The 18,008-nt window shown below is 48.7% G+C and overlaps 1 protein-coding gene across 13 annotated transcripts in view; it reads left to right on the forward strand.

Annotated features, from left to right (window-relative positions):
- The first annotated feature begins 828 nt into the window (after positions 1-828).
- NFASC (neurofascin) overlaps positions 829-18,008 on the forward strand; it is a 192,088-nt gene continuing 174,908 nt past the window's right edge. For all 13 annotated transcript variants that reach the window (XM_036823422.1, XM_036823466.1, XM_036823476.1 and 10 more), the window contains exon 1: positions 829-920. The gene's annotated coding sequence lies outside the window, so the exon portion shown is untranslated. The remainder of the gene's footprint in view (positions 921-18,008) is intronic.

Genomic DNA, 18,008 nt, shown 5'->3' on the forward strand with positions numbered 1-18,008 from the left:
GCAGGGGACATGGGTTCATTCCCTGGTCCGGGAAGATCCCACATGCCACGGAGCAACTAAGCCCGTGCCACAACTACTGAGCCTGTGCTCTAGAGCCCACGAGTCACAACTACTGAGCCCACGTGCCACAACTACTGAAGCCCGCACTCTCTAGAGCCCGTGCTCCGCAACGAGAAGCCACCGCAATAAGAAGCCCGCACACCGCAACGAAGAGTAGCTCCCGCTCGCCGCAACTGGAGAAAGCCCGCGCAGCAACGAAGACCCAACACAGCCTAAAATAATAAATAAATTTATATAAAAAGAAAAAAGATCATCGGCTGTTAAAAAAAAAACCAAAAAAAAACAAACGTTCCTGGAGAGTCTATCAGAAGCAAGTCTCCCTGGGAACACAAGCTGTTCGACAAGTTTCTGCCCCCAAGAAGTCACAGTCTGATGGTGGAGGGGCATAGACAGGACAAACACGTGATACCCCTGGGTCTCCAGCGTATTTCCTCCTGTAGGTTTGGCTCGCAGTAGGCGCTCAGAGAACGGAAACGGGCGCTAATTAGTATCATGTTCAACGCCAGTCCGCAAAGAGGCCCGTGGGTCTGTGCGAAAAGGAGGCGCTTTTTCTCCCCGGTTCAGGCCCTGCAATCGCTCCCCAACGCGCCTGGCGGGACGGCGCGGGAGCATCCTGCCCCGCTCCTCCTGCCCGGCTCCTCCAGCGTCCTGGTCCCCACTCGGAGCGCGAAGGGAGGGGCTCGGGGGCGCGCACGCAGGGTGTCGGGGGCGCGCTGGCCGCCCGGGGACGCGCACGGGCTGGTCTCTGCCCTAATGCGGCGGCTGGCGGCGAGAGGCGCTGCAGGGGACGCTGGGGAAGTGGCGGCGCCGGCAGCGGACAGCACCGACTGCACCCAGGGCCTGAGCCCGAGCCCTTGCAGGTAGGCGAGCGCGAACAGCAGAGAAATGGGGGTGGGGGTAGAACGGGGGTCATGGAAACCCATTTAGCGACACCCCCTTGTTCCCGCCCTCCTCTGTCCGTCTCCATCCCCTGACCTGTCCCCATCCCCCTCCATCCACACCCCCGACCCTTCTCTCCACGCTGTTACCTGCCCTGAATCCATCGTATGTCAATATCTGGACCCCACCCCATCCAGCTCCCAACCCCGTCCGCCCCAACACCTTTTCTATCTCACTGCCTGCTTCCCCTCCCCCTTCCTGCACCTCACTCGCTTCCCCTTTTCCTTCTGTCCCTGCCTCATCCCCGAGCTCTGCCCTTACCTGTTTACCTCCACACTCCGCTTTGTGTGACCCCTGTCCCTTCTATTTTTCCTACCCCGCACACCAGGCTCTCTCCTTGCCCTCCCTGCTCTGGTCCCCAGCTCATACCCCCATCACTCTGTGTGCCTGTCTCTCCATCAGCTCCCTCACAGCTTCTGTCCTTCTTGGGTCCCCTCTGCATACCCTGTCCCAGCCCCTTCCCAACTGCCTCTTGGTTTCCTCCTCCACCATCTCAAGAACCCCATCTTCTCCCCCTTGGCTGTTAGCTGGCCTGCCACCCATCGCCTTCTCCACCTGCCCTTCCTGGTGCTTTTGTAGCCACATGGCTTTTACCGAGCCCCCCTCCCTGCCACTGGGCCCTCCTTCCCTGCTTGGGGAGGCCTAGGGCTCTGAAGGCCCTATGTACTCGCTGTTGCAGAATCCACTTATAACTCCCTTCTGTATGTTTGATCCTATTCATGGCTTGGGGGCAAAGGATGCTGGGTGTTTGCAGGCCTCTCTTATGTTCCTCTTCAGCTACTCTCTTCCCCTAGTTGTTCAGGTTTGTTTCCTAGATGCATGGGGGCGGGGGGGAGGTGCTAAGCATAGGGAAACTAGGACCCTTGGGGCAGGGGTCCAAGGAAATGGCTGAGCACCCTCTTCCTGGTCTTGATCTGAGCCCTGGGGATGCAAAGGCCTGGATGAGGAGCCCCACTGAAGGGTTGGAGAATTTTGGATTTTAGAAAGGATTCTTCCTCAGCCTCCAAGTCAGCACTTTGGCATCGGGAGCTGTCATGAGTGTGGCCCATGGGCTGGGCTGAGTGGGCAGAGTGCTGAATCACCTAGTCTCTGGTCCCCATGGCAGCCCCTCTCTTGCCCTGAGCCAGGTTCTGTTCCTCATTCCTTCCTTGGCATTTGGCAGTGGTGTGTGTGTGTGTGTGTGTCTGTGTGTGTTGGGCAGAGATGCCTCCTTCCTCAGTCCAAAGGAGTAGATGACAATGTACCTTTTCTGCCTGTCTGTCTCCAGGCATGAGGGCCTGGTGTGTATTATCTACCCTTGGAACTGTGATGAGCCCTGCTGGGCCCCAGTCAAATCTCCGGCAAGGGCAGATCACGGGGCTTTGAGACCTGGTTGGGCAGGAGTTGAATTGTTTGTATGGAGCTGGAGACCAGCAGGTTCACAACCCACCGAACTTGAAACATACGTAGGAGAAGCCCAGGGAAAACGTGTGTGGAGACCCTGGGGATTGGTCATGCCAACTGTGGGAGCAGCAGGCAGGGAGAAGAAGGAAGGCAGAGACCTGTCTCCCCTGGTTTGGGGATGATTGGATCTGGTGGATTTGCATTGCAGGAAGAATTAAAGAAGATGGGGGTGGGGTCTGCTATGCATCTAATAATTCTACCTTTTGTCCTGACAGAGCGGGCACTTCTGAGGGAGTAATTCCTTCCTCTTGTGTTGGGATTCAGCTGAAGGTGTGTGTGTGCGCGTGCGTGCGCACGCGTGTTTAGAAAGAAAAAGAGAGAGAGAATGAGAATGAATAGCACAGATGAGGAAAGAGACTCACTCACACTTAGCCCAGAAATTGTGTTTCCTGTGAAACAGGAAATGTGAAACAGGGCAGCCTGATTCCTGCCCTGGGGACCTCAGCTAAAATCCCAAGTCTTAAATTGGAGGTTAAGAGCAAATTGCTGACGGATCCTGTCCCTTCTGCGCAAGGCTCCCTCACTTCAGAATCATGAACAGCAACTCTGAATGGGATTCAGGCAGTGCCCAGCAAGGGGTGGAGGGGCGGGTGTGCAGCTGCGGGACTGGCTGTCCTCTGCTTTGTCAACCTTCTGTGCCCCTCCCATCGTGAGTGGGGGTGGGGCAGGAAGCTTCCCCTGGCATCAGCGTTCCCAGAGCTGCCAGCTTTTCCTGGCCCAGGGAGGAGGCATCACCTGGACCCGTCTCTGAGAGCTGATTGGATTAAGGTCCTGACGTTGAAATGCTTGATTGGTTAAGTGGGGGATTCTGATAACAATGTACACATCTCCCAGTTCTGTGCAATGCATCTCATCCCTCATCCCTTGTTTGACATCACAGAGGCTACAGCAGGGATACATTGAGGCACACAGAAAGGGAAGCCAGCTCCCTGCAGAGCTGGAGCAAGACCTGACTAGCTCCCTGTGGGCTGATGCAGGCTGGGCTTCTGGGGCCGGGCTGGATCTTTCAGGGGTACATTGAAGAGGTAGCTGGTATCTGGGGGTTGGGTTCTGGCTTTGGATATCCAAGGGGCGAGGCATAGAAGGTGGTCCTATTTCTGCAGTGACTGAGAGACAGGATTCCAAGGCTCCCATCACTCTGTTGTTGCAATGTGTTCCCTTCCCCTGGTGCCACTCTCCTCCAAGACCATCCAAGACCTGGGGTGTGAGGATCATCACTTAGTCTTTAGAAAAAGAATTTCTTAGGAAACTAGAAAGAGAGAGGCAGAGAAGTTCAGTTTTCAGTCTGTTTGGCCTGGGAGAAGAAGGGAGAAGGAAGTAAGAGGAATTTAAGGCTGGTTACATACTTATTCATTCAACAAATACTAATTAAACCCTACAGTGTGCTGCTCTGCTAGGTGCTGGGGTCATAGAGATGAAAAGAGTCTCTCAGGGCTGCCAGTGTAATGAAAGAGACAAGTAATCAGACAAATAACATAGATAAGCTTGAGTGAGGACATGGGGACAGGAATGATGAACAGCAGCATCTTTCACTCCAGTGGCATCAGCCCCCCCTCCTCCACACCTAGGAACAGGGCTGGTTGATGTTGTCAGAATGGTGGTTCAGGGCTGACCTGGAAGTTGAATGTGAGGGAGAAGAAGGTAAGATGCAAGATGTTACCAGATCCCCAGCTTGAGGGGGAAGAGGGGATATTCTGTGTGCAGCTGAACCCTGCTGGCTACTGCTTCAGCCTGAAGGGGGAACTCTGGGACAAGATCGAGGCTACTCAACTCTCCCATTCCTGTTTCCTAAGCACTTGTATTTTAGGGGCAAAGTGTGGTCAGAATATGCTTAGAATGTCAGAGTGAGTCAGAGGAAAGAGGCCCGGGGGCTGATGGAGAAATAGCAAGTTCAAGTATGTGCTCAGAAACAAGGTGAGTCAAAATACTGTGAGCTCTGACATGGGTGGAAGGGTCTTGGAGTCCTGGGAGGTCAGAGTCATCAAAGAGGTCCAGATAGGGGAGAGGAGGTTGATAGTGACAGGGGAGTCCTTAAAAGTTACACTCGAGCACAGGTCACCATGAACATCCATAGCTGAACTGGGAAAGAGCCTAAGGATAGAGACAGCCAGCCACACCTGTCTGAGGAATGCCTCCCCCCCCCCCCACCTACACATCTGATTTAGCTCATTTCATTAGTGTGTCCTGAGCCTTTGAAAATGTCCTAGGAACTAAGCTAGATGTTGGGTGTGTAAGTCAAGTGGGAAACACAGAAATGAAAACACATTAAAATTCGGTATAAGAAATGCTCTACCGGAGGTAAACGCATTCCTGGCATTGTAAGAGCATGGCTGAGGGGTCCCAGTGGGCTGTAGGACCTGGGATGATTGTACCACACTGTTTGGATTGACCCCTGCTTTGGCTAGAGCAGCCTGATGTCAAACTTTTGAGTGTTTACTCCAAATGCTCAGCTAGGGCCCAGGCCGAGTTGCAAGGACAGATGTTAGATGCATATGGCCTGGTCCTTGGGGCTGCAGGGAAGGGCTCTGGGAGCTAATGGCTGTGCTGGGTGCTTGAGGAGGCACTTCCACAGCTTTGCTGACCTGGGATATTGGTCAGACTGTGCCAGCCAGCTTGAGATTTCTTGAACTACCCTCCTTTCCTTAGGTTTTGAGACAAGCTAGGAAAAATAAAAGTGGCGTAATACAATAGTCATCATTATAGAGTGCTTACTATGTGCCAGGCACCCTACTATATGCTTGATATGCATCATCTTATTTAATCTTCATAAGGGTTAACGCTACAAAAACAGTATTGTTAGGATCCTGGTTTTACACATAATGAAACAGACCCATAGAGGTTGTGGTTTAAGATTATAGAACAGTGAGTTGCAGAGCTAGAATTTAAACTATATTAGTTTGACACCAAAGCTCATGCTCCTCTCCTGTGAGCTCTCTGACCCTGGTAGGACTAGAATGTTTTATCCACTTGTACAAGGCTCTCTAGGAGAATCTGTTAGAAGGGCTCAGTTAGCATGCATTTTTCAGTACCTACTGTGTCCTTCTGAAGGATACAGAAATGTGGTTCCTGCTTTCAAACAGGGGAAATAAGATGGAAACATGTGAAAACCCTTGGGAATAATACAAGACATTGTATAATTAAGTCTTCAGACCCTGGACAGTGAAATTGCAAAGGAAGGAGTTATGCCTCAATATGGTTTTTGAGTCAGGGAGGTGACATGGCATCATAGAAAGTGCTCAGCTTTTGACATCAGACAGACCTGCCTTCAAACCTTGGTTCTTTCACTTACTGGCTGAGGAGCTACAGTTTCCCAGTCTGTAAAATGGGAGTATTAATATGAACCTTGCAGAGCCATTATAAGGATTAAATGTGATAAGGCAGTGAAGGGCCCAGCACCCTCCCTGGCTGGCAGTAAACACTCACCAATGCTCTTCACAGAGGGGTGGGAATGGAGCTGAGCCTTGAAAAATTGGTAGAATTTTAATAAAGAAGGGAAGATGAGAGTTTTCTAGATAAGGGAACCCACAGGGGTATAAGCAAATACTTGGTGGGTTCAGGTTCTCTGGGAAAGAAGTGACTTGCCTCACCCTGCCTGCTTTCCCCAGGTTCCTGCAGTACAGCCTTATAGAAAAGGACACCTTCATGAAAACCGTGAGGGGTTTATGTTTTACTTCCAGCCCCATCATTAACAGAGCTTAAATGTGTTTCTCTTTCTGTAAAACTAGAAGATTGCTAAAAGTCTCTAGTCGCAGAAGCCTGTGTCTCTGGAATTCATGTCATTGATTAATTTCTTGTCTTGCCTTTCCTCTCCCCAAAGCCATGAAAAAGTGGGAATGCCTGGGGCCTGGTGGGGTCATCCCCTCAGGCCGTCGTCATCCCTTCCTGACTACTGTAGCTCCCCTCCTCCAGGAAGCAGCTGCCTGAGCATCTGCCTTCTCCTTCGGCTGCCCCTCTTCACTCTTCCCTTCCCAGGCTGGGCCAGCCCCTCCTGAAAGGCCTCCCCGGCAGCCCCTCTCCCCGTCATTATGATGCTAATCGTGTTGTTAATTTTTCTGAGATGCGGAAAGAAAGCTCCAATCTGTTCTAATGAATTTAATTAGAGAGGGGCTTGGAGGGCTTCAGAACCTCTTACCAGGATCACAATAAATAGAGTTAACGAGATAAACAGCTTGGGATCAGCGGCTCAAGGGTAGGAAGGGAAGATTTCTGACTCAGTCCTAGAATGAGGAAGCCCCTGGCACTGAAGTTGGAGGAAGGCTGTGTGAGCAGTTGTCCTCCAGGCGGTTTCCCTTTGGGGCTCGTTCTGCCTGCCCCACCCAGCCCCATGGACATAGTTGCATATCTAGTTTTGTCCTTAGGTGACATGACCCTCTGGAGAGGTCTTAGCATTCTCATCACCATCACCAAACATTTATTGAATGTGGGTAAGGGGTACTGCACCATCTTCTGGAGCAGAATTGAGGCTCATGAGACCTCGTCTCCACCCTAAAGGAGATAAGAGATATATATTCAAAAATAAGAAACATTTGCTAATTCCAGACAGTAAATGCTAGAAGGATGACAGGAGATTATATTGGGCTTAGATGATCTGGAAAAGCCTCTTGCATGGGTCTTGAGACATCAAGACTTGAAGACTTAATGGTCAGAGCTGCTGGAGGAGGAGCAGATTCAAAGGCACGAGTGCGCAAGCGATGTTTGAGTCACAATGAATAAATGGCATGGCTTGGGTGGTGGGTGCGTGTAATTCCCTGGTGAGGGAACAGTATATTGAGACATAGTCATAGAGGATCCTGAGTAATGGAGCCTTTACTTTTCTAGCCTGGTCATACTGGGGTCTCACTGCTTTCCCTCTCCGAGCACTTAGGATGGTTGGCTTGGGGAAGGGCTTAAGACAGGATGATTCTGGCCTTCATGCTGAACTCACTTTCCTGGATCCAGTTTAGGCCAACTGGGGTAGGTTGACCAGATGCTAAATTTTGTTCTCAGATCTTAACGACTTTCTGGGATGAGAGTGAATGGCTGGCAGAGCACTTCCAAGGACTTTTCCCAGTGATGAGAGTTCCTTCTTTACCGATGCTGGCCAATTTGCTTTGGCACTTTTTTGCAAGTATTCAGTGGCATCTTCCAGTTCCAGGGTCAGTGAGTTTCATAACTCATCCCTTTATATTATTTTCCACTTTTATTTATTTATTTATTTATTTTTGACCTTGCTCGGCAGCCTGCGGGATCCTACTTCCCTGACCAGGGATTGAACCGGCGCCCTCAGCAGTGAAAGCTCGGAGTCCCAACCACTGGACCGCCAGGGAACTCCCTCATCTCTTTATATTATTGAGTTCTTTGAATGTGTGTGTGTACATGTATATGTGCGTTCGTGTGTGCATGCTGCTTATGTTATTGAAATTATTCCAACTAGATTCTCATTCTAGTGTGATCTTTATTTGCAATACAAAAGTTATTAAACATTTCTGGGCCTTAATTTCTCCATGTGCAAGAGGGAAAGAATCATCCCTGTATCCTATTGTATGTAGATCCATAAACTGAATGCTTTGAGAATAGTATTTTAAACATGAGGAGGTACTATAACTATCATTTTGACAAGAAGTAAAATATTGAGCTGAAATTTTAAGTCAGTTCTCTCTCCCCGTTGGAACCTCTTGACTTGTAAGACTAGTCAGAGTTTTATTTGGGGGCACCAACAAAGATTATGCTTTTTGTTATTTTCCATAGTCTTATCTGGCCTTATGCATAATTAGTAATGGAGTTAGTACACTGCTGTCAGGTGTTGGTTGACCTATCCATGCATGTTTGTATGAGAGACATTGTTACAATGCTACGGTTATAATACCCATTGTGTGGTATTTTTCCACATGTTGGAGGTGACATGTTCTTTATGAAGGAAAATGCCTCTGAGGCCACAGGCAATTTTCCTATGCTGACGTGGGCAAGGACAGAAACTAGATCTCTTTCTGATCATCGTCACACACTGAGTGGAAATGAAGCCTTTGTGACTCATGTTGGGAGCTAAACCAGGGTTCTCTGGCTGATCCCAGCTCTGAGCTGTGCCTTGGTTTGTTTTTACACAATGCTCTTTAGTCTTTGAAGCCTTTATTATGAGCAGAGCACACTTCTGGGTGGCAATTTGTTTTGAGAGAATCTCATAGAATGTTAGAGATGGTTTAGTCTAAGATCATTATTTTACTGATCAAAATGGCTAGTTTCTGGCAAAGTCCATTCTTCCACATACCAGGCCACTTTAAACACTATATATGAACCTAGTAATTATACAAGAGGGTGTGTAATCAAGTTCCTTAAAGCATGATCTAAACTAGGAATGCTTTGAGATGTCAGAGAAGAGAAGATATCAATGTAGACTAAAGTCCTTTGGGAAGGTTTTGAATTGAAACAGGGGCTGGTCTGGGTCCCTAGGGATGGGTAGGATTTGAATAGATAAAGGTAAGGGAATGGCATTTCTGGTGGGGTAAGGGAGCAGAATCAAAGGTTTAGAGGAGGGAACTTATACGCAGGCACTGAATTGGCCAGGCTGGAGCAGTGGAAGGTACAGCTGGAGGGACCAGCTGGGGCCAGACTCCAGAGAATCTTGAATCTGACTAAGGAGTTGGACTTTTGTCTTGGTGAGGAGCATTTAAGCTTCTTAGCTGAGCTTGCTCTTCCTCTAAAGACAAGATTGTGGTGTTAGGAGAAGTGAATGGGAAATCCCTTCACAGGCAGTGGTGTCTGGGGATAGTTGCTTCTGAAGGGTGGAGAAAAGGGGGAGTACTGGAACTTTTAAACTTGTTGGCTGGTCGGGAGCTTGTCGCTGTCCAGGGTGCTGAGCTGCCATCTGCAAGATTTTTCTCCCTGGTGATGCCAGGTTAAAAGGTAAAGCCAGGGAATGCATGGAACCACCCAAAAGGGATCTGGAAAACTGTTCTGGCTAGGACTAGGTAGCATGTGGGCTTTCTGGCAGCAAATTGGTCTGCAGCATCTGACTTAACAATCCTTGTGATGAAAGCAAAAGTTTGGGTTGGGGGAAACTAGTAACGGCCCTTTTAAGAAGGAGTGACCATGTGTGTGCACATATGCATGTTAAAATGACCCAATTTGTAGCCCTATAAACTTTGCCTTAGAGTCTTTGTATTTACATGAGACTCTCAGCACATTGCTTCTTTCATTGTGAAAGAAGCAATGTGCTGGAGAGAACAACAAAAGTTCCCAGAAGACCCTACTCATTGCTTCAAATGAAACATCTCAATGTTCAACATTAGTGCTGTCCAATAGAGCTTTCTGTGATGATGGAAATGTTCTGTATCTGCACTGTCCAACATGGTAGCCACTAGCCACATGTGGCTATTGAGCACTTGAAATGTGGCTAATGTGACTGAGAATTGAATTTTTAATTTAATCTAAATAGCCATGTGTGGCTACTGTATTAAACTGCACAGCTCTAATGTCAGAATCCTTGCAATTTGCACTTACCCTTGCATATTTGTCCCTCATACCTAAACCTCTTTGACTTAGAGTAAAAATGGACTGTTGAATGGGGATGAGTTTGACACATTGCTGGAGAAAACCCCAAGCTGAATCTGAACTGAAAGTCCACGCCTGGCTGTGAGTTTTGCCCTTTTTTATTGTCACAGTGGGGACAACCATGCGTGACGCACTGCAGTTTTCCTTTCAAGGGCAGGGAGAAGGCTCCTTGGATTCTGGCTCTGGTCCCAGGGACCTGATCCGAGACTTTTTGGAACCTTGAATGGGCAAGCAACGCAGTGTGTATGGCCCTGGACACTTGGCTTTGTTGTGAGGTGGGGTACAGATTTTGTGCTGTTACATCAGATGTTTGTGGGCATCCAGCAGAGAGAAGTTCCTGGTCTTGATCCATCTCCCTTTCTGACTGTAGGCATTTCATCTTGTTTACCTGGTATGGTGGATGTGGCCCAGGATGGGGATGTGGGTCAGTGGTAGAGATACCAGAGGGGGAAAATGCTTTAAAATGCCAATTAATAAGCAAGTAATAATAACCTGTCAAAAGACTGGAGCAGAAAATTTCCATTGTATAGGCATGTGCCAGTGCACATATCCTAAACACGTTTGATTTCTTTGGGTCTCAGGTCTTAGGCTTTCTATGTATAAGTCTGGTTTCCTAAACCAGAGTGTGTGCTTTTTGAAGCCATGCCTTACAGTTTTCTTCCATAGACTCTCAGTGTTCTGATAATCTTAATAAATGCCTGCTTGTTGAGTAGCTCTTTGTTAGCCTGGAGCTATCAGTTTGACTCCTAGAAAATGTGTGTGCATGAATACAAATAATATTTACGAAGCCCCTGCTGGGCATAAGTCTCTGTACTTGGTACTGTGGGCAGTGACAAAGGAGGAGGCAAGGATGGTTGATCTCAGTCTAATGGGAGAGCAAAGGCAGACATGTGTGAAAAATTATACACACACACATCTGATAGACAGAAACAAAGACTGAAGTGGTAGGAGGGATACAGAGCTGGGGGAGGGGTGCAGGATGCTGGAAGGGTCATTTTATGTGTGTGTCTCTGTCTGGCCTTCTCTTGAGGATTCCCTCCTTCATGAGGCTTAGCTGGTACCAGCCACCCCCATGCCGGCAGTGACAGTGCTGCCTTTATGGTGGATCAGGCAGCTCACTGTCTCGCTGGGGCTGTGCTGAGGCACTGCTGTCCTGAGCTTGCCTCTTCTGTGGTGAAGACACTCGGGGGCCGGGGGGGGGGGGCAAAGACTGTGTGGAAGAGGAAGAAACTCCTTTTTTTTCTTGTCACTGAAATGGTAACAGGGTCCTGCTCTCAGATTCCCTCCTGGTCACAGAGGGGCTTGTTGGGACTCCAGCAGCTCTGGTACATGGAGCCCCATGATGCAGGCTCAGGTGAGGCTCTGGAGGCGACGAGAGAAGCAAAGCTTAGTGACGTGGCTCCCCGAAGTCACCTGAGCCCCCTGCTCTACTCTCGAGGGGTGTGCCCTGCCTGTTGGGGAGCAGGTGGGCTGCATCTCCCAGCTGGGGCTGGGGAGGGGCTTCTCTGGTTGACTCACAGGGAGGAGCCTGCCCTTTCCATCCTCCACGAGCACATGAGTCACCTGGGATCTTGTTAAAGTGCAGAGGCAGAATCAGTAGGTTTGGATTGGGCCTGAGAGTCTGCATTTCTAACAAGCTCCCAGGTAATGCCAGTACTGCCAGTCAGCAAAGCACACTCTGATTGGCAAGGCCCTAGACGTGTGTTCTCAACCTGGCAACGAGTTAGCCTCACCTGGGGAGATTTTAAATGTGCTGATGCTGGGACCCTCTCTATGCCAAATAATTCACAATCTCTAAGAGTTGGGTCTCGGCACAGGAATGTTTAAAGGTCCCCCTGGTGATTCTAATATACAGCCCAGGCTGAGAACCACTGGCTCTCTGGATGGTTTTTCTCCTCCCTCTGATCTGCTTTTCACCTGGCTATTCCTTCCTTACCCCAGGAGATAAGTGCCTCGAAGGCACAGAATGTCTTACCTCACCAGCCCTGCCCCACAGCTGTCCTCAGTCAGCATGAAGGTGGTCAGCGGCTCGCTCTATCACTCTGGCCACTGCTCCCATGGATGTACCACCAGCCATGAGGGATCAAAGAATGTGGCTGGCTTAGAGCAGACCAGTGCTACTCCTAGAACCAGTCAAAGTGGGTATCCAGTCCCTGGATCCATGCCCAGAACATAGTAAACTTTCAGGAAATATATATTGAATGGATGATTATTCCAGTGTGGGGTGGCAGAAAGGGCACTGGATTAGGGACCTGAAAACCAGACGGATTAGGGATCTGAAAGGACTAGAGCAAGTTATCTAACCTTCTTTAGCTTTAATTTTCTCAATTGTAAAATGGGGACAATAATGCCTACCTAATAAGACTATTTAAATAAGAATAATATAGGAGAAAGGGCTCTATAAATGCTAGTGTTGTACAGATAAGCGATTGTGTAAGAATTCATTTTAAAAGTGGCTGGCTGAGCTATAGGTATTGGTCTTCCAACCCTTGTTCTACAGACGCTCCCAGGTCCCGCCATGTGTGCCTCTGTCCACAGGAAGCCAGGGGCTAAGGGAGGGGCCGTTGACCAGACACCTGCCCTGTGTCAGGGACTATGCTAGATGCTTGGCTTTTGTCGTCTCATTGATTCATCACAGCCTTGGACTGGATGTTTATATCCATCACGTGGAATAATGGTTGCTCAGAATGGGCCCAAAGTAGGATAGCTCTAAGTGGCAGAGCTGGCATTGGATCTGATTCCAAAGTCTCCTAATCCTGGCTCATTAGCCAATGGGCAACTCTGAATTCCAACATGGGGCTGATGGCCCCTTGTTTGAGAATTTTCTGTGTCTGGGAGTCACTTGTATTGAAGAGTGAGGTAAGAGTCTGGGTAACACAGAAACTCCAGTCTTCTGTTAGGGAACGTTAGGGTCCAATGGCACCGAAGTCTTCTGAGTCTTGGCCCACAAGGCACTGTAGAACCACTGCTCTGAGTCTTCATCAGGCCCCGAGGCGGAGGTTGTGACACTTTCCGCCCAGAAGAATCACCGTCTGTCCCACGGTCCCCTCTCTGCTTGACAGAGCCACTGAACCCAGCTCTCGTCTGTTTTGCCTACCGAGGTTTACCTTTCATTCTGGTGCTAAAAGAAAATGGGAACATAAAAGGGGACAATGCCAGGAGCCTCCCTTCATCGACACATGTAACGTCAACAGAATATTTTCATCATCTGGTGCTCGTGCTCCTATCCTGCGGTGTGTGTGGGGGGGGTTTTCTCCAATAGATTTAGCACTGAGAGGAGATCCCAATGTCTGTTGTTCTGCCCACCTCTCTAGCTTCAGCAGTGCTGCCATTATGACAAGGACACATCCTGGCAGAAGTCATCCTGGCTAAGCTATTCAGTAAAAGAGCGGGGTTGGGGGGGTGCTGAGTTGCATGGTCTGCCCAGTTATGGAGGGATCCACCTAGTCCAGATGCTTATCTGTCTTTACCTGGAAGAGTTCTTTAACTCAAGATCTTATCACGTGTTAGCTGAGTCTAAGAGAATCCACACTGAGAAAGAGAAATATATATATATATATTTCACTGGGACAGGAAACTCAAGCATGACTACACAGGCACTACACATATCCCATGTTGGGGCTTTGGATATAAATTTCTGCTCCTCACTGAGAAATGACTAACTCTCTGTTCATGTATCTGGTCTACATTCGTCCTCTTGCTGTGTTCCAATTTGGCTGATTTTTTTTTCTTCTGCATTCCATGAAATTCTGTGCTGAGATATTGCTTTCCTATATCAAAGCCAGTAGTATTACAGCATCCAGACCTCTCTTAAGCTTTGTTTATGAATTGTTCAATGTTTACTTTTAAGTGCAGAGTGTTTATGCATTGTGTTGCTTCAATATTTTCTCTGCTAAATCTCCATTTTATATTTTGGTTTTCCTTTCTCTTTCTCTCTCAGTGTCCCTAGGGTTTTCTGTTTCTGCGAACTCTGTTTCCTCTCTCTGGTTGTGCATGGTCAGCATGCTGCCCCTCTGATAAGAATAAGGACTTCCAGTTAGGCCTGGGCTAAAAAATGAATCCCCTGTCACCCAAAAGCTTGACCACACACGACCTGTCTGTGTGACACCGTTAAATACCCTATCTGACTGTAGAGGTCTGGGGTCTTAGTGCTTAATCTTTTCACTCCCACGGACGGTGGCTGTTCCAGCACAACCTGTCCTGGGTAGTTTAGGAATCAGCGTGAGCCTACTGGGCTTCTGGGACTTGGGTGGGTTTGGCTGGTGGGCCCCAGGTCTCTGGCTCTTTTCCTTCTTCATCTGGCTGCCTTCACAGCAGCAGAGGCCTTCATGATGCACGGACAGTTGGGGAATGTGGAATGTGCAGGTTAGGGGGAAGTCAAGCTAAAAGGAGATGTAGCAAAAGACTATGACGCTGTGTTGCTGGATCCTTCTGGAAAGTTCTGGAAGGCTGGTGCGGGAGTGGGGTCAGGGCCCCATTCCGAGTCAGACTGGGAAAGCCCTCTCTGAACACATCCCATGGTTCCCCTGCATTCTTAAACCTTGAAAAATAAAGAGAAAGCTTTTGGATGGCACCCTAAAAAGTTACAGTGGGGGCTTCTGAGAGCAAGAATGCTTTGTTTCTCCACAGGCTGGTGACATCATCTGGGGTCTACCCAGATGCTGGTATGTTGGGGACAGACCAAAACAGGCCAAGGACTACTCAGTGGTGGCTAAAGATATTCTGCTGGCTTGGACTATTTTTGCTCCAGATCATTTATCTGCTTTCTCCTCTTTCTGCCCTCCCAGGTTTGTTTTTCTCAGCTCCCAGTGTGGAATGCTCAAGGGCATGCATCTGGTCTTGCAAGTAGAAGATAGTGCAAGAGCAAGGGCCTGGAATCAGGCTGCCTGGATTCCAATCTGTCTCTCTATTCACTAGTTGTGTGATCTTTGGCAAATGACTTAAATCTTCTCTAATTTTCATCTGTAAACCGGGTAGTTAAATAGTGCTTACCCTGCATGGATTTGTGAAGATTAAATTAGATAATGCACATGAACCCCTTTGCATAATGCCTGGCAAATAACAAGTAGCTGATGAAAGTGAGCTGCTGTTACTTCCCCACCTTCCCTTCCTTATAGTAGCTTCATGCCCTGCCCTATTCAAGTACACCTAACAACTTTGGGGAGCAATCAGAAAATAGTTTTGAGCCTCAAATAGGTGCTCATTTGTGTGCTAGGTACTATGAGAATTACAGTGGAGAAGGAAAGGCAATCTTTGCCCTCAAAAACCTTGCACTCCAGTTGAGCAAGCGTACCAGGCATCCATGCATGGTCAAGATGACTAATTACACAAAGTAATAAAGAATAAATGCAAATGTATGGTTTGGACCACATAGCTCTTGGAGTTTAAGAGAGAGTTCATTTTAATCTATGGTAGTTTGGAAGACTCAAGGAGGAGATTTAGAATGGAGCTTTGAAAGACAGAGCTCTTACTCTTTCTGTGCTCCTAACAAGCTCATTAGGGAGTGTCTGCAAAGGGGAGGAGGTAGAAATTCAGAAGAAATGGACAATCCAGTTATCCTCAAGCCCTAATTTTCTAATTTCATGCTGGCCACACCTATAAGGCAAAAGGATGGTGGGGAGAAAGGGGTGACTTTCCTGAGGCACAGACACAGGGAGGAAATCAACACAAGGTTAATCAATGAAACAGAGGTAGAAGTGAGACCACGTATCAGTCCAGAGTATGAGAGTTCATTTCTTATAATAAGCCATCTCAGTTCCCTAGTTTTGCTTCCTATAATCTACTTCTGTCCTTATCATACCCTTGCCACACCAAGTTAATACCCTGAGTTAATGTATCATTTCCACTGTAGAGGTGGGGCAACCAAAGCATAGAGAGTTGGGTGACCGGTTCAGGAAGGAGCATGAATCAGAGCAGAGCTAAGCCAAATTATCTACCTGTGGATTCCCAGTCTAGCTCTCTCCTGAGCTTCTTCTGGGACACAGGTCTCAGCTGGTGTCTAGCATAAGGCAAGCCCTGGATCCCTAGGGGGATGGAGAGCAGTTCAAGCAGCTCTGGCCCAGAACACCATGTGACCATCACTGCACCCTCCCAGCTCTGGCAGCGTTTCAAGTCCTGGTCTCAACAGCCACGGGACTTGGTGGCCAGGCCTGGGAAGAGCCCATTGTCTTCTTGCATGACCACTGGCTATGTGGCTGCTGGCTAGCTTGCTTGTTCAGTTTTAATTTGTTTTGTGTAGGCTGCTCTGAGCCCTATATTCAGCTGCAGCTGGGCAGCTGGCACCTGCTCAACCTTTGCCCCAGTCTATCCTAGAATTCTCCATGGTACTGATGGAAGACTGCTGGCTCTGTGTGTGTAGGGCTGGGGGGCAGGGGAGGAAGAAAGGTGTTAAGCTTCCTGAAAAGTAAATCTCTTTCTCTACTGGGCACTCATTCTGGGAGGAGATAACTCAAGGCTGATATGTGACTGTCTTTTGGGAGCCCCTGTGGTTTTCTTCTTTCAGATGTGTGTAAGTTGACCTTGGTTATCAGCCTGACCACCAGTGGGAGGACAGGAAGTGTGCTATGGTCATGGGTTCTAGGCATTTAGTCGCCTGTGACCTCCCCCATCCCTGGTTGTTGTCATAGCAGCAGCAGCAGTAGTAGTAATAATAGGAAGAGTGAGGTTAGAATAATGGCAGCTTCCATATACTCAGAGCTGATTATGTGCTATGGGCTTTTAATAGGTGTCTCACTCCACACTCACTTATGAAGTATTTTCAGTGGCCTTGCTTTACGGGCAAGGAAAGGGAAGCACAGGGAGCTTGATGGCTTTTTTCTGAGGTTGCTCGGCTAGTAAGCTGTGTGGTCGGGGCTTCAGTTCAGACCCTTCTGGTTCCAGTCAGATTCTGTCTTACTGAGCTCTTAACCTTCGGTGTTCTCCTGAATGCTGAGAAGATCCTTCCCTGCCAGAAAGTCCACTGTAACCTTGACCACCACCCTGTTCCCTCCCGCTGGAGTAAAAGGCACAGGTCTGACCAGCTGGTGGATTCCTTGGTTATGGGGAAGCCTTAGTATCTCATGGGTTTCTTAGACATCTGAGCTTGGGGAGTCCCTCACTTTGCACAGGAGGAGGATGAAGCCTGAGGAAGGGACTCGCTCAAAGCTGGCAGCAACCTAATAGCAAAGTGAGGAGTAGAACCCAACCTCCCGGCTGGTAGCCCAAGGTTGTCTCACCACCGTCCACTTGTAGAGCACCTTTGCTGCCCCACGCCTCTCCACCCACCTACCCCAGATGCCAGTGTGAGACAGTGGGGAAGGGGGAGGGCCAGGCCGAATTCTCTTTTTCCCACTGGGCTACTGACTTCCATAGGCAGGGGAGAGTCCCGACTAGCTCTTTCCCCCAGAGTCCACCAGCCTCTTTTCCTCTGTGTCGGTTACCCTCTGGTGCCCTTGGGAAGTCGGGGGGTTGTAGAGGACTTGACTCTTTCCTGCCACTCCCCACCCCCTTCTACCTTTTCTCTCCAGAAAATTCCACAAACCCAGTAGGTTATGAGAGACTCTTCCCTGGCCCGGTGACAGATGCGCTTCCATCTCCATTTGAAGACAGGCCACTTTGTGTTTTGCTTCTTTCCCTATGAGCAGTAGGCATGGGGGGTAAGGAGTAGTGGTGGGAGTTGTCAGGTTTGTCTCTTTCTGAGGTAAAAGCTCACAGGATCCCTCAAGTGCATTAGTCTCAGCTATGTTGTTGATAAGAAGATGAATACACAGGTGGAGGGCAGTCTGGGTCTTAGGGACTCATTTCTGGCTCTGCCTTTGTCTTCCCATTAACCCACTGGAAACAGTGATCATTTCCCCATTTCCCAGAAGGACACACTGAGACTCAGGGACCCAGAGCCCCAACCAGGGAAGTCTTGAGAATTCATCCTGTCCTCATCCATCCTGTCTAGGAACTGACGCTACCTCTTAGCAGGGATAGAAAGGCTCAGTGGGTTGGATACAATCCCCTTTGTCATTATTTTTTTAATAACTTGTATTAAAGTAAAGCATATATACAGTAAA

Source organism: Balaenoptera musculus, chromosome 1, assembly GCF_009873245.2.
Source record: "Balaenoptera musculus isolate JJ_BM4_2016_0621 chromosome 1, mBalMus1.pri.v3, whole genome shotgun sequence".
NCBI lineage: Eukaryota > Metazoa > Chordata > Mammalia > Artiodactyla > Balaenopteridae > Balaenoptera > Balaenoptera musculus.